The 17,124-nt window shown below is 35.7% G+C and overlaps 1 protein-coding gene across 1 annotated transcript in view; it reads left to right on the top strand.

Moving 5' to 3' along the window:
* NPAS3 (neuronal PAS domain protein 3) overlaps window positions 1–17,124 on the top strand; it is a gene marked incomplete at its 5' end in the record, with an annotated part of 740,467 nt that overhangs the window by 155,469 nt on the left and 567,874 nt on the right. The gene's annotated exons all lie outside the window — the stretch shown is intronic.

Here is a 17,124-nt window from a genome sequence, read left to right as displayed (position 1 = left end):
TGGCATTTTTAGCATATGAATGTGCATGCATATATTTATTGATGTATATATAGTCTTGACTATTGATTTTCTATCTTTAATGATGTGTTAGTCAAGGCATAGGAATTAAGGAATCTGCTAGTTTCTTGTGCCCTAACTTTGTATCTAGATTCTTGATGAACGTGGAATAAAGCTGGACATTTAGCGGAGTTGCAGGCAACCCCAGAGGGGAATTAGGTTCTTTAGTTATGTGATTACGCCTTGATAACTACCTTTGAAGTCCCTGTACTCTTGGCTCTTGTAGGAAGGGGTACTAGTGGGAAGCTGTAACCTCTTACATGATTCAGATTAAAATGAAGGGTCAAAAGGAGTGGCTATTTACTGTGCTAAGAGGTGTCATCAGACGTGTGTATGTGCGTGTGTGAATCTGTTCATATCTTTGCCATTTTTACTTAGGTATTGTGTTTCTAATGCTTATGAGAGAAGGAAAATTAGAATTTAAGTTATAACAGGTGATTTTCCTTTAGAGCAGGGGTTGGCAAACATTTTCTGTCAAGGGCCATATAGTGAATATTTTAGGTTTTGGGAGGACTCAACTCTGCCATTGTAGCATGAAATCAGCCATAGACAATATGTAAACAGGGCGTGGCCGTGTTCTAATAAAACTGTACTTAAAAAATAGGCAGCTGCCACTGGATTTGGCCCACAAGCCATAGTTCACAAACTCCTGTTCTAGAGTGTAAGAATGACATTCAAAGGTTGAGAAGAACATACAACAGAGGGAGCTGTCAAGGGGCCCTTCTGCCCTTCAGAATGTAGATGTCAACTTGGTAATATACCAGTGCATGTTCCAGATGCTAAAGGAGTAGCGAATTTTCCCAAGCTAAAGATGTGAATATAATTCTAGTAAATATGTTGTATACCTAAGTGTTAATTCAATAGGCTGTCTTCGTGTTTATTCCAAATCATGCAAGATGAAAGGATAAGTGCAACAGGTTAGAAATCACATTGTGTGCAAAATTTGTTATTCAATTTGACATACATTGATTGAGGGCCTGGACTTATATTAAGTTGTTTAACATAATTCTTTTCTTTTATTTCCATTTTTTTAAAGGAGTTTATAGTTTATAGGCTTCCTTGGTAGTGGTGGCTACCAAAGTAGAAAAACCTAATGGTTCCACGGTCTGTCCATTCTTCTATGATGTGATGATCCTGCTTGCTTTTAGAATCATGACCCTTTAGAGATGCAAAATCATAGATCATATAGAACTATGCCCTCATTTTCAGGTGAGGGAAATAATGTAGAGAGGGTTTACAGTTAAGTGTTGGCAGAACTAAAACTAGAATCTCATTGTCTTGCTTTTCTGCCTAGTGCTCTTTCTGTTACATCATATCATTTCTAGCAATAATATTTGAGTTTTATCACCATCATCAAACATTCCAGGTGAGAATTGTCTCAGCTTTGGACTGTGACTAATAATGCGCTTTTACTTTGTGGACTTCAATCAACTCAACTCTATAACTACTTAAGATACAGATGGATAAAAAGAAGATAAAATACGGTCTTGCCTCTGCTGGGTGTTTCAGTCTATGGAAGGACGTGGTGATGTCAATGTGAAAAATGGCGAGATTGGGGTGGATGTTTAGGAGTCTGGAAGGAGAAAACAGATTTTATTATTTTAAAAATTCCATCCATATTATGGCAGTACATCTAATTTAGTACATGTATAGTCCCACAATTAGCAAACTGGTGATAGTCTAGAACTGAAGATGTCAGCATAGTGACTCTATACTGTTTGCCTGGCTCTTAAAAGTTGCTAGGAATGCAATGGGCACTTTCTGTAAGCTGGTTCTGCTGTACGATATACATATATTTTATTGCTTTACTCTAGTTCTTTATTGCAACCTTGATACTCATTCTGATCAAACATTCATGAAACAACAACATCAAAAGAAATTCGTTTTAATTTATTAAGGTCTTCTATGTTGTGCCCTTGAAGAAGTTCATATGGATAAACAAGCTTATATAAATAGCCTGCAGCATCATGTGAAGAGCAGTTCAGAATCCAACAATAAAACAGTAGACATTGTACTTGGTGCTTCTCCAAGCAGTCTCTTGAATAAAGCTAAAGGCATTTGTAAATTTATATAAAAAGTACTTACATCATGTAGGCAACATTTTTTTTTAATGTGATGAGTTGTTCATGTTAATAATTAAATTTCAAAGCTTAAGTTTAAATTTGTCCCACACAACTATATAGAAATTTAATCATTTTAATTTACTGCTTCAGAGAGGTCCTTTAGTCTGCCCTGTATTCATCACATCTTTTCTTAAAAGTCTATAAAGGTTGATGAGTTTGTTTTGTGATACTCATTGTATACAGATTATTACAAGTTATGCTTGCATAAAGAACACTCGGGTGACAGTGTGTAATATGTCCTGAGTCAATTACTTCATGGAAATGATATGTTAAGCAATTGGAAGGTAACAGATAGTTTTTTCCATTATTTTAGAAATATCTGTATTGTTATAATACAGATCAAATCTACAGTGAACATTATGCATTATTCAAGAAATGACCAGGCCTTCTCAGCAGTGTTTCAACTAAATAACTGATGATTGTAACCTTTAAAGAAATCTCATTGTGGTGACTGTTGGTAAATCACTTCTCCATTCATAGTCATCTCTATTTACAGGCTATCTAGAAGCCATTATATCTTTTATTAATCTTAAAAGCAATAGCTGCTGATTTGACATTTGCTAAAACTAGATAAATTTTATGTCTTTCTAATATCAGAGACTTCAGTCAATTTTTGGAGTATGTCTGCTGCAATTCTATTAGTCCAGGAATATTTACCACTATAAGCATAAGTTTTATTTCAATTTAAACGTTGCAGCTTTTAAACAACAATTGGCCCATGTGTGTGACAGGCAACAATGCTAAAATATGTAAAATATAAGACGTTTTTAGCCTTTGGAAGGAAACAATTGAAAAATATATAAGTCAACTGGTGATTAAAGTCGACTGAACACATTAGGAAGAACTTTACTATTTTCATAGAATTTCCCTTCATTATTTCAGGCATCTATTTTGAATTACGTGGTAGATGTTTCTGAGAGGAAAGACCTGCAGGTCTTTACTTAAGCAACACATGATCTATCCTTAGCCAAAGACCAGACTGTTACTTAAACAATGATGTTTAATGGATTCATTTAAAATAGTCATGTAGAGTCACTGAGTATGACACCCTTCTGAGTAACATTGAATTGCTACTGTAATGGTTGTCCTCAAAACTTAGATAGCATTTTTTAAAATGGTTCTGTTTCCATAGAAGGTCGAGATTCCAAAACTGATTGATAGGTCTTCTTGGTCTAAGCAGCTCAAAGGTCTTCCAATTCCTGTTCTGGCATTTTGCTGGATGCTGACACACATTTACTTCTACCAAGTGACATTCATGTTTGGGGCCAAGTGTCAGATTCCTCATTATTAAAAAACCATGCGAAATGAAAGTTCTTACAATCAGTACATGACATGTGTACTAGCCGGTGGTATTCTTTTTTTCTTTTTACATAGGCAAATGGTAAAACCTAGACTGAACCCTTAGGTTCTAAACAAAAGCTTCCTGTACGGCTAAGAGTTTAGGATAAAAGAAGGAAACTTGGTTCTTGCTTGGTATCTACACTTCTCTCCATCATCTTCAGTAGACTGACGGCCTGATTCCATGCTCTAGTCTCTAGTTTCATCTGCCTCAATCCAGAGTCTGTGGTGGCACCAAATGGAAATGGAACCATCCAAAAACTGAGCTGCCAGTGTTCATTTCTGCTTATTTTGGTAGCGAGTGCCGGGTTTTCCTAGTATATAGAAATACAATGTGATATAATCACCTTTTCTTAGATATGCTTCCAGGAAGCCTTTTTAATTACATTCTATTATCCTTTTAAATCTTTCTAGTGAAGTTATGACTTCTGAAAGGAGTTCGTTTAAGAACTAACCTTTTACTTTCTTTTATTTTACATTATGATAGGACAGGCAATGTTTATATCACCACAGTTCCCTAGGATTGTCATCTCCAACGCTGATCAGGAAGGGCTTTCTGACAAATGTGGGCTTGATGATGGCAGAGTAAGTCTCTGAGACCCTAATTCTGTGAAGTTTCACATTTTATTAGGGAAAGCTTTTATATCTACAAAGGGGAGCTCTAGTCTACCTTTAGCATGAAGGATATTAGAAAGCATTGCTGGTTTCTTGCCACATGCCACTGTCAAAGAGTTTGACTGGTCACTGTTCTCAGTGCATCTGGCGCTATTGAGCATCCAGAATTACCCTCAACTCCAAACATCGACTCAAGGAAAGCATATTTGTGAGAGCCATGACTGCAAACATGTGAATATCCAGGTATACTAGTCAGCCATTGCCAGGGCAACAAACAATCACATCTCTGTAGCATGCCACGAAGCTTTTACTCCTCATGAAACTACAATTAGTCTGGGGCTTGGTAGGTCTAGGCTGGGTTTGGCTGGGTGGCTCTACTTCTTGCCACAGCTCTGGCTGGGCTTGTCTCCCTGCTGACGGTTCAGCTCAGGTCTGGCCCCTGTCAAAGGGCAGCAGATACTTGGGAGAAGCTCTTTTCTTTTTTTTTTAAGTTATTTTATTGGGGTTATATTGGCTTATAACATTGTGTAAATTTCAGGTGTACATTATTATGTATCACTTTCTGTATAGACTGCATCGTGTTCACCACCAGTGGTCTTTTATCCATCACCATACATATGTGCCCCTTTACCCCTTTCGCGGACCCCCCCAACCCCTTTTCCCTCTGGCAATCACTAATCTGTTCTCTTTACCCACGTATTTGTTTATCTCCCACATATAAGTGAAATCATGAGGTGTTTGCTTTGTCTGTCTAGCTTATTTCGCTTAGCATAATACCCTCAAGGTCCATCCGTGTTGTCACAAATGGCACGATTTTGTCTTCTTTTATGGCTGAGTAGTATTCATTTGTCTATATATACCACATCTTCTTTATCCATTCATCTGTTGTTGGGCACTTGTATTGTTTCCGTGTCCTGACTATTGTGAATAGTGCTGCAATGATCATAGGGATGCATAAATCTCTCTGAATTGTTGATTTCATGTTCTTTGGATAAATATCCAGTAGTGGGATAGCTGGATCATATGGTGTTTCTATTTTTAATTTTTTGAGGAATCTCCATACTGTTTTCCATAGTGGCTGCACCAGTTTACATTCCCACAAGCAGTGTATGACGGTTCTCTTTTCTCCACATCCTCTTCAACACTTGTTATTTCTTGTCTTGTTAATTATAGCAGTTCTGATGGGTGTAACGTGATATCTCATTGTAGTTTTGATTTGCATTTCTCTAATAATTAGTGATGTTGAACATCTTTTCATGTGCCTGTTGGCCGTCTGTATATCTTCTCTGGAAAAATGTCTGTTCATGTCCTCTGCCCATTTTTGGATTGGGTTGCTTTTTTTGTTGTTGAGTTGTACAAGTTCCTTATATATTTTGGAAATTAACCCCTTGTCAGATATATGATTTGTAAATATTTTCTCCCAGTTTGTTGCAGAAGCTCTTTTAATGGCGATGGAAAAGGTGTAAGAGGGGTGAGCGCAAACGGAACGCCTCTTAAGAATTTTTTGTGGAGATTTCTGGAACTGTGGACAAAAGAGTGTGCATGTACTCTTTTGCATCCTACATCAGGATTCATTAATCTGTCCCTCTCTTCACTGTCATCTCTTCTTTCTCTAGCAATACTGAATACCAAAACCATACTTTTTTGCCTTTATTCCTGCCATCATCTGACTGAAATGCCCTTTTCCTTCTTTTGGTTTTGCTGAACTCCTATTCAACTTTCAAAACCCAGCTCAGATGTCACTTTCTTATGTAAATCTTGTCTCCTACCCTGGAATGTTAGTTCTTTTTGTAGGTTGCTGTTACAGTCTTCTGTTGCTTTATTATCAATTCATAATTCTTTTCTTTATATACCTGTCTCTAAATTTAGATTATGAGGTATTTGAGGGAACAGACTGGGTCATCTTATGCATGCTTATATCTCCATGTGCAGTACTCAGAAAAGTAAGTATTTAACCATGTTTTTAAATTGAATTGTATAGAATTGGATTATATCTTGGGATTGCTCTTAGCAGAGCTAAATAATGCTGATGAGAGTATGGGTGGGTCTAAATCATAAGCTAGGAAGAAGAAAAAAAAGAGTAAAAATAAAAGGAAAGACAGAAGAAAAATGGAGGGAGAATGATGGATATAGTGTGAAACCAAGGAGAAAATAAACAGTGTATAGAGTAGGAGCGGTAAATTGCCCCCCTGCCCCCACCAGGGATGAACTGCCAGTCCCTGCCCTATAATGGCCTTCCCCTACCAACATGTTTCTCTCATGTAATATACAGGCTGAGAAGCTGACAGTTAAAAACAAGAGTCTCAAGAAACCCATAAGTGTCTTGGGTGTATAAATTCAAGTCTATTTGACAAATATCTGAGTACCTTCTCTTAGTATAGTCCTCTGCTGCATATTGTGGGAGTATATGGAGAAAGTATAAGGCATAATCCCGGCCTCGGAGCTATTTACCATTCATTGAGAAATGTGAATGAAAACGAAGGAAGGAAGATGAGTGCTCTTGATAAAATTGAATATACCGTCTGACCTGGATTATAAAGCCCTCTCTAGACCTCAGTTTTCTCATTTGGATTTTCTTTTTGTAAGTGGTTCTGGTTCGGATGATTACTTGCTCTAATCCAAACCCCCAATTCCTTAGAAAAGATTTAGTAATTGTCTCAAATTAATCTCTCCTGGGACTATTAGGTTTCGTGAAGCTGTTTATTAATAATTTCAAAAGCCATGTGCTCTAACTCTTCATATTCTGCTAATATTTCTTTTTTTTTCTCTTTGGCGTAATTCTCTTTATATGAAGGTATTGTGTCTCCCTTGTGATCTGGGTTCAAAAATATGACATAGTTCCTTCTCTTAAAAACTTCTATCAATTGATTATCAAGATTTGCATACATGCCATCATTATAAATAAAAGAGAGGAAAATAAGACAGTACACGATGAAGTTTTAAATTAAATAAGTGCCAAATATATGACATAGATAAAATATGAATCTAGAACTTTATATATTTTTGATTTGCTTTTACTCTTGACAGCATTTTAGGGAATGTACTTATTCTACATCAGATCCAACTTAGTTTAAGAAGTCTACTAGTTCTTGGTAATGTAATATTTTAGTCATGGCATCCTGTGGCATTGCATTATACTACACTGTACTCCCTTATTTAGGACTTTCAAGTTTATGTGCTCTGTTCTTTAGGGCTGGAATTCTTTAACATGCTTTTGTTAGCCCTATCACCTCTTGCAAAGTGCAATATAGTTTCAGCATTCTGCAGATAACAATATTTCATGGGCATAGCAAAGAAGAAGTCACCTCTGACTGCTTTATATGATTGAAATCGTACTGTGGCTTTAATTTTCAGAAACTGCTTTCTAGATACTGTGCATAAGTCTTAGCTGTGCCTTAATAAACGTGGTGACCTCCACCTGTAAAACGAATGTGGCTTTGAATACTGATTGATGCAGCTTTTCACATCCTTTCTGGGTCCATAATATGGCAGCAAATGTCAGAGCCTGGGCAGGAGGAGAAGGCCAACAGAATGTTGGGTTTAAAGATCCTACACATCATCTGTTTCAATCCCCTTGCTATTGTGTTGAGAAAACTGATGTAGAGAAAAGTTTAGTGACACAAGCAAAGTCAGTAACAAACTTAGGACTGGAATTTGGGCCTCTGGAATCCCAAATCAGTGCACTTTCCTCCGTAATAAGGAGAGTTTACTTTCTCTGTTCAGCGCATGTCACCAGCTGTCTATTAGTATCCCTTTCCCCCATTTACGTTATACATGAACACATATGAACATATATGGCTCATGAGTAGAGACCAGCTCTTTTTAGATCAAGTGTTACCAGGGTGTCCAAAGTCAGAAAACATTTTTAGGCTATTCAAAGGCAAAGGAGTTATAATTCAATGAAAAGAATTATTTGAAAAAGGCATTACATGCTAAGATTAGGGGAGGCTGGGTGAAGGGTATATGGGACTCTCTGTACTAACTTTGCGACTGTTCTATGTATCTAAAATTATTTCAAAATAAAACGGTTATTTTAAGAAAAGCACTATCATTTACTCTAATGACAGAAACACGAGAAAAATTAACCTCTGCCCAAATGGAAACTTGTTCCGTCCCAGTTTCCTGCTTTTCCAACTGTCACTGAGTCCTCACAGGCTCAGCCTCTCTAGGGCTTCATTGTTGGTTGTGTGGTTTAAGAAATGTGATTAACTGACATTTACAGTATCCATAAGGATGTGGAAGAAAGAAAATTGATTAAACTGTTTATAATAGTTTTCTTAAAAACATTATAAAGGACCTGTTGCCATCAGTAAGAAGTCACAGCTGAGCACAAATGCATACCCTGGCTATTCCCCCGTCTTTCCTCGCTCAACATTATGACTAGTACTACATTGTCTATTCTTCTGATCATGGAGAAAGATTGCCTAGAAGGAGAAGGTAGATAGCCAAGACCAAAACTAGTTACAGAGTTCTAGAACACGGATTGGCAAACTTTTTCTGTAAAGAATCGTGATAAATGATTTAGCCTTTGTGGGCCATTAAGTCTCTGCAGCTCCTCAGCTCTACTGTCACAGTGCAAAAGCAGCCGTTGACAATTTGTACCTGAGTGAGGATGGCTGTATTTCAATAAAACTTTACTTGTGGATGCTGAAATCTAATTATGTCATGAAATACTATTCTTATAAGTGTGTTTTTTTAACTGTGTTCACATTTTTTTTAATTCTTAGTTTATGGTTGTATAGAAACAGATGGCAGGCTGAATTTGACCTGCATGACGTAGTTTGCCAACTCCTGTCAAGAGCATTCCAACTGGCGGGACTGAGGTACTGTTTTAGAACCCAGTGTGGTGAGAAGCACACTACTAGTTGTAAAAGGTTGAGCCTTGTATTTGTTTCCAAGGTACGGCAATAACAATAAATGGCTGGTGAAGTGTTTTGTTTGTTTTTTAATCGTCTTCAGAGCTAATGTGTGTTCATATAATCTGCTTCCTATAACAATTGTGTGCCAGCCAGGGGTGTGGTGTTGCATATTTTTCTAGGTTTCATAGAGGGTATATTGTCTTCTGCGTTGCATATATTACTGAAAAATTAAGTGTAAAGTCATATTACATCGTTGGCATGGTCTGGCTTATTGTTTTGCCTGCTTTCTGAATTCAATGTGGCAAATGGTCCAAACTAGGGCTATTCAGATAGTCTTCTCTAGATGCAGGATCTTATTAAAGAGAAAGATGATGAAAGTTTTGTCTACATAGGACTATTGTTTGGCTATTTTTCACTTAACTAATCAATCAACTGGTCAGTTAAGTAATTGTTTTGGTTTATTATCCTACATAATTTATTAATTGTCTTTCTGATTCAACTGGGGATTTAAGGCGTGATATGGCTGTATCTGTCATAAAAAAATCATTAGAAATAAGAAATTTGAGATTTGTATGTAAAGAATCCAATATTATTATGAACATTACAATGAATAAGATTGGTAAAGCTGAACTAGTCATTTGCAGGTAGAATTGAATATATCTCCAAAACCATGTGTACATCAAGTGAAGAAATATGGCTAAATTGTCAGAATAATTTACTTTTTGCAACTTACTAAACTAAACATGTTACTAAAGAAACAAAACACAGTCACTAGGAAATAGGTGCTGTGGTCTCTGCCGTTGTCCATTGAGATGGGTCAATCACTAGGTGTTGAGTGAGTCCTCAGAGGATGAATACTGTACAGAGTAGTTGGAAGAAACTAAAACTCATGCATTCATAGTCATGACTTCCCAAAGCACTACAGAGACTGAAAAGAATTTTTCAGTACCGTTTTGTAATTAAAGCACATCACTCCTATATAATTTTACAGTTTGAGAAATAAGGCTGTGTTGAATATCAGCACTGATGATGAAAACAGACTGTGTACACAGTTTGGGTTTTATATAAATACTTTAAAATATTGGCTTTCTTCTATAAAAATAGATGAATAGTATCCAGGTTTTTACAAGAATTTTAGCATAAAAGCAAAATTGCTATCATTTTCCATTTTGAAAAGGGATGTGAAGATCGCATAACAGAGTGTGTAAAATGCAGTGTCTTCTAGAGAATTATAAAAGGAAAATGGGGATGCTGATGCAGGTAAGCCTCCCTTTGGACATACTCAGGGACTTTTGTAAAGTGGCGCAGTGATATTTTCTTAGCTGACACCTGACCTAACGTGCTTGTCATTCTATCTCCTATGGATATTGAGCTCCTGAAGTTGCAGAAAAATCTGTAACAAATTGTTCAGCCTATGCTATTTTGTGATTTGTCTCTGGGAGACAATCAGATCAAACTTCCCTGTTGTAAGTGAGTCACTACATTTTTTGCTATATGAACATCTTTCCTATTGGAAAAGTTAAATAATACCTTTATGGAGGTTAGAGAAAAGGAAACTTGCAGGGAGTTCTAGCAACCTGTAATAAAGGTACAGTGCATGTAAACAAGGCTAGTGGAGCCAGCACAATGCATGAATGCATGGAAGCTAATCATCCCAGACACTTTAATGTGTCTTCAGAATGCCTTAGTAGTAGCAAGGTTTTGGTCAATGAATGTTGGACATTCCTGAAAGTTCAAATCTTTGTGACGGTGAACACATAACATCTCTTTGGCCTCAGTTTTCTTTCTGAAAAAATGGCACAGTTGGGCCTGAGAATCCAGCTGGTCTTATGCTTCAGTAAGCCTACATTTTATTGGGAGGCTTAAGTTTACATAGAAACTACTACAGTCATGTTAGAATTCCTATTTATGATTTTTATCATGTTAGAAGTATGTTGGTTTTTGTTTCATTTTGTTTTGTTTGTTTTTGGTAAGATTGTGTTTCCAAAAAAATGGTCAACGTGCAGTATTTATTTTGAAATGCTTTTTGGAATTCTAATATGTAAAATGTCTCAACTTGTATCATATGACAGAGTAGAGGAAATTTAAAGCTCTTAAATTTACGGTTTCTTAAATGACACAGGTGATTTGGGGATGTTAAGGCAACTTAATGTTATTTTAATGCTCAAAACAATGAGATATAATGGTTGATTATATAAATTATTAATATATGAATATTTCACTGAGATAAGACAAAAGCACTCTTAAAATAGGCCATATCTGAAATGAAAGACCAATTTATTGAAGCAATGGATACAGTTGACATTTCCCGCCTCAGAATTTTGGCTTTATATATATCTTATAGTAGGTTTTAGGCTAACATTTTTTCTCTTGTTATCATTAGAGATCAGGAATGGGTTATATTTCTCTTTTCATTTTACTTACCTGTTAATCCTTTATTTGAATGCTTGTTACATTGTAAGACTCTATTCTAGGATCTATGGAGAATGCAAAGAGAAAAACAGAACTCTTTCCTCCAAGGGTTTATAATCTAGTGGGAATGACACACATGCTCACAAAATAATAAGGTGAGATATTATTCATGTTGAAAGCAGTCTAAGCAAAGTACTATGTGATCACAGACTATGATTAATGGAAAATGGGAGACCAGGAAGGTAGCCTTTAAACTGGACCTTAAAGATGAATAGGATTTTAAATTGCACAGAGTTTTTCATAGGTGAGCATATTGAATCTATATAAGGTAGGTTGCAGATATAGTATTTTATTATTTTCCAAAAAAAATTATTTCATGAAGTTCTACTTTCAAATGAGTATTTTCCCAGGTCTTTATTTTAGATACCCATTGGTGTTAGAAACTTTATTATGCATAAATATAGTTAAAGCTATAAATTTAATGAAAATTGTGATCTCTTAGATGTCAAATAAGCTTATGAAGGCTTTTTCCTTTCAGAAGAGTATCTTAAACAGAACACCCAAATGCCATGTAGAAGCCAGAATACTTGTGTATATTTCTGTTATCTGACCATAATCTCAAATAACCTAAAGCATAAATCACATACCATCCTTATTAAACCAAGAGCTTAATCAAATATAATCTTCTACTCTCTTCTCTCTAGTATCTTAGATTTTTTTAGAGATGGAAGAAAGGCTGGGTTTTTTACTTTTGCAATCCTAAGGTATTTAGTTTATAGAGAATCCCTCAGCATCTAAGACCTGAATATAGAAAGGATCACATCAGAAGAGTGGCTGCTTTCCTGGGAGCCTCGCAGAACGGCCAAAGTTCAAGCCTACCACTGGGGCGGTGGCTGGAGAGTCAAGTGCTCCTCTTGGCACCCAGCTCACACACACCCCACTAAAGCCTGTAATTGGGAGGGAAGACTAGACGGCATGGAAGAGAATGTTTTGTACTTTCATTTCATTTAAATTAGCACAAAGGGAGGGAACAATTTTGCTTCACATGCGAAGTCAGTCATTTCTTGGGTTGCTAGCTCAATGTTTTAGCAGAACAGCTGTTCAGTACAAAGTGGTTTCTACAAGCAATATTTCTACTTCTAGAAAAGTGGCAGTCTGCCAAATAGAGTGCCCAGACCAACCCCTAAACAAAAAAAAATCTTTTGTCAACGACTCTAATAATTTGTACAATTCGGGAGAGGGGGGTTGCACAGTCTTTGCAGATGTGCATTTATGATGCTATTTTTAAGCAGAGCAGCATGAAAGGATAGATTCATCTGAATCGTAAGTTGATCATTCATTATAAGCATTTGGCTTCCGCTCCCGCTAAAATTTCATTCTGTGTAAAGAAAACACAGCCAGCCTTGAAACAAGGTAAGGCAGGGTGTGACAAGATGAGATTCTTCGTTGTCAAACCTATGATGCTTGCTCAAAAACAAAAAGCTTGGGGTCTTCTTGTTTTCCCTCACTAAGGAAATACAGTGTTCTGTTCCCTCACAGCAGAACTTGCTATCCTTCAGCATTTTGAGGAAATAAACTCTTAATGATCCTACATTCTTTTACAGCAGTCCATTCTCTGAAAATGAATTTAAGTGCTGAAGGAAATGCCAGAAGCATTTACAAAACCAGTGCCAAATTAATGTGTGTTAATTCTCTGTAGTTTAACATCGTAGGCGTCATGCGGTTTTTCTAGTATAAAACTGAGTCTAGTCTCGGATCTGTCCTCTGCACTCTGGTTATCCAAAATTGACAGCAATAGGCTTTGCTCGCTTTGACTCCAGTGATGGAGTTAAGAAAATAGGATAATTTTTATAAATTACAGGCTCCTGGGAAAGAACACTCAAACTTGCCTTAATAGCAGAGAATAAAATCTACTAGATTCCTCATCTTTTATTTTTAGTCAACAATACAGTTGATATTTACATAAAAGAGAATTAGGCCACTCTATTAAAACACAAAATCATGTATTAAAAATGACATGAAAATAATGCAGACTCATTCAGTGAGGGTGGTCATAGAGCAAAAGCGACCATTGAAGTTTCACTGACTTGATCAAAGCCTTCCTCTAATTCTGAGAATTCAGATGTGATTGTTGTTTTCTTTTTGAAAAATCTAATCTTTTCTTATCCTGTATAGGTGTAAAAAATGCTCAGTTAGATGGAGTTATGTATATTATTAAACCAGGAGTATTTTTGCTGTACTCAGAATGCAATCCACCTGTATTATGCTGTCCCCTCAAATTTTAATATTTTATATATACTAATGAAAAACCACTAACTGTGATGGTGGGAAATTACTAGAATGGGTTATTTTACCTTAATAATGAAGATATATTTTTAAAATGATTCAGGTGACTTGCTTCATCACACTTCAAGTTGTTACTCAAGTGTTTTCCAAATGTTTCCTGAGTTTAATAAGGATTTACAATGACAATTGCAATTCTGTTTACTTGCGTGTGCCCCCCGGTGGAGGGGTACTGCACTTTGTGAAGTTACAAGTCCAGACACATTGTTTATAAATGTTCTTTTATAAATAAGTTAAGAAAATTACATTTCTTATATATTAGAGAAATTCTCTAGGTAGAGGATTTCTGTGGCAATTTATCTTTTGTAAAAACTGAGTTCATTCAATAAAGCAAGTGATGATTCCCCTAAATATATATTTTACATTTACGTTTTCAATTTTTAAATTGTCTCAAAGTAAGGGAATGGAAATATAAACAATAAATTTAGGTATTGACTTGTGTCTAATGGCAGTATATTTCAGGAAAATATTAGAGGAACAAAATGATCCATATCACATTCCGGTTGCTTTACTCATGGCAAATGTTACTTTAGTGGTTTAAGGAGTCTATGCGTTTTAGATGGTCAAGTATGGAGATCTATGATCATTTTTTATGCTTATGAATTATCTTTTCCAAAAATTATAGAAAGGATAAACCAATCTTTATAGTGTACAGAGGCATTTTCTGGTATGAATTGGGTAGAAAAACCTGCAACAATGTTGAACATCCATCATTACATTTCGTACTTACAAAGTTCCATGAGATGACCATCATTTTTCCTTCTATATATAGAGTTCTTTTTAATTACTCCTGGTCTCTATGTGCAAAAGATATATAAGTAAGGAAAAAGGGAGATGTTCAAAGATTCTTTCTTAAAATGAACTTAGATGCATTGTATATTGACCAGTTTTACCAAATGAAAGTCATTCATTTTGGCCCATGATATATGCAAGTGGTTCAGGAGGCCGAAATCCATTAATATTAGCCTCTGTACAAAAAGCAAGACTAAAAAATTATTTTCTATAAATTTTTATCTGCCACAATTGATGTGAAACTCCTATAGAGACAACTGGTATCCATTTAGTAACCATACCATCTTGTCTTAGCAGCCGTGAGGTGATGATTGCATTCCAGCACGTTTCTAGCTAATACCCCAAAAATAGGTTGAGTGAGGCTGGCAAGTAGACAGTTGCTTAGACTGTGGTCAAACTGATGTCAGTATCATTGTTTTTAGCATGTGAGTAAATTAACTCCACAAGCAGAAAAACATTCAGATCCAGTCCCTACACTTCGCTCTAGCCATAATTAACTTGCTTAGGCAAAGTGGACCCTGGGCATAAGAGTCTGAGGGCTTTGGAGGAACTCATCCCACAACAGAGCATGTGCTGTTGGTGTCGCTCACACACTCACTTGTTTGTGGTTATTTATAAGTGAAACCATATTATAAGATCATAATTTCGTAGGACACTAAATTGTGTTTTTTCATGGTTTTTGATAATGTAGCATTACATTATGAAATAGTGAGACGAAGTGCCCAGTATCAGGTTTATAATCCCCCAATCTCATTAATTCTTTGCTGAACATCGCTCTCTCTTTTGAATTATGTCTATGGCAAGCCACACCCTTCCTGTGATTAATGAAAGTTGATGATAATGTTAGTGAAATCTGAGTTCTCAGACTTGATGTTCTGCAATCAATTCTTGGCTTCCTTCTACTTCTAGTATTCTTTTCCTCTGCTCTTTTTTGCTCCCTATCTAAAGTATTCCTTTGAGGTACTACATTTCATGATTTTGTTTGAAGAATTGCAGAGCAAAATTGTCAAATAGTGGTACCATTTTAAATAATGATTAAGCAATGCTCATAAGAGCAGCCAGTCCAAATTAGATATTTAAGTACAGATTTCTCAGAGATCTTAATATTTCACTTGGTTTCTAGAGCATGTAACACAGGACAGTGATTTGGGGGCTTAGGAAAACTCCCTGTTGCATTATATGACACTTATACTCGGTGTCTGTAACAAACCTTATATCCATATTGATTATATGCTATGGATTTATTCTGCTAAAGTTAGTCACCTGATTTGCAGAGAACTAGAACTAATAACCTTTTCAAATGTTATCAAATTATGACAAATCCTAAACCAATCAAATTACTTGAGTGATCGTTGATCGTTTATTTGATATTTTAATTTTGAAAAGTCTACCTCAAGGATTTCTTGATATTTCACTTACTTTTAGTAAGACCACAAATGACAAACAGTAACATAGCTCATAAATTTCACCAACAATGAACCCAGAATGCTGTAAATTGGCTTTATTTACAATGACTTTAAAAGAAATAAATGGCCTTGTAGCATAATTATAGACATAGCAGACAGTGGAAATTGAGGAGAAAGCTCCAGATTAGGAAGTAGATCTAAGTATTTTGTACGTCTGTTTGGGATGTGAAGGGATCTGATTAGATTTCTCAATAGTGAAGGAGACAGAAGCTCTCTCTTGTAGGTCGCCCTGCATTTTAGGTTGCTAATGATTTCATTTTAATGTCACCGTTTAGTTTCATACTGATCATTTATACTGACAAAAAGGAAGAAAAGAAAACAAGGAACCTGTCATCAATCATTCATTTAATCAAGTAGCAAACGTAGATAAATAAACATACTGAGTTAATTATTCTTCTGTATGTAATGATTGACAATAAAGTTAATTTATGCCTATTTAACCCTTTACTATTTAGTGCTGTTAGAATTGATAGCTATTAGCAGTTATAGAAAGGACTTGAGGGTGACCTTTTCTTTCCTAAAATGTCGTAAGAACATTCAATCTTCATACTTAAGATATTTATTCACTTGAAATCTATTTTGATAAAGAGTTGTAGTTATTTGCATCAAGCGTATTAACTCTATGCTACTAAATATAATGAAAAACAATTATGTTGGTCTGCCTCCTTTGTATTATTCCTATTCAGACTGTTTAATGAAACTTTTTTCTTTGCAGTGTGCTTTTTTAATGTAAAATGATTTGTAACCACATACAAATATGCTGTTAATTCAAATGTGTCTTAGATTCAGCACTAATGGAAAAGAAGTCTTAGTGACAGCAAAAGGCTAAAACATATATGTAAGTTAAAAGGGTCCTTGAAAGTTCTAAAAACCTATTTTTTGGCTTGTCAGCATTTTTCTCCAATTTTCCAGAGAAATTTCTGGTGGCTATTGTTTTTAAAATACCAATGATTACTTTTATTAGACTTTCCATAAACAAGTGTATTCTTCAGGTGAGTGTGGATAATAAAACTAAATTGTCTACGTATTTCCTCTGGAATCTTTCTAGCACTCTTGTCTAAACAGCAGACAAGAAATAGGGAAGCAAGAAGCAGACTTAATAGATTTCGGGATGTAAAT

This window comes from Diceros bicornis, chromosome 5 (assembly GCF_020826845.1).
Source record: "Diceros bicornis minor isolate mBicDic1 chromosome 5, mDicBic1.mat.cur, whole genome shotgun sequence".
Classification (NCBI taxonomy): Eukaryota; Metazoa; Chordata; class Mammalia; order Perissodactyla; family Rhinocerotidae; genus Diceros; species Diceros bicornis.
Note: the sequence above shows the minus strand (reverse complement) of the source record. Positions and strands in the feature narration are given on the sequence as shown.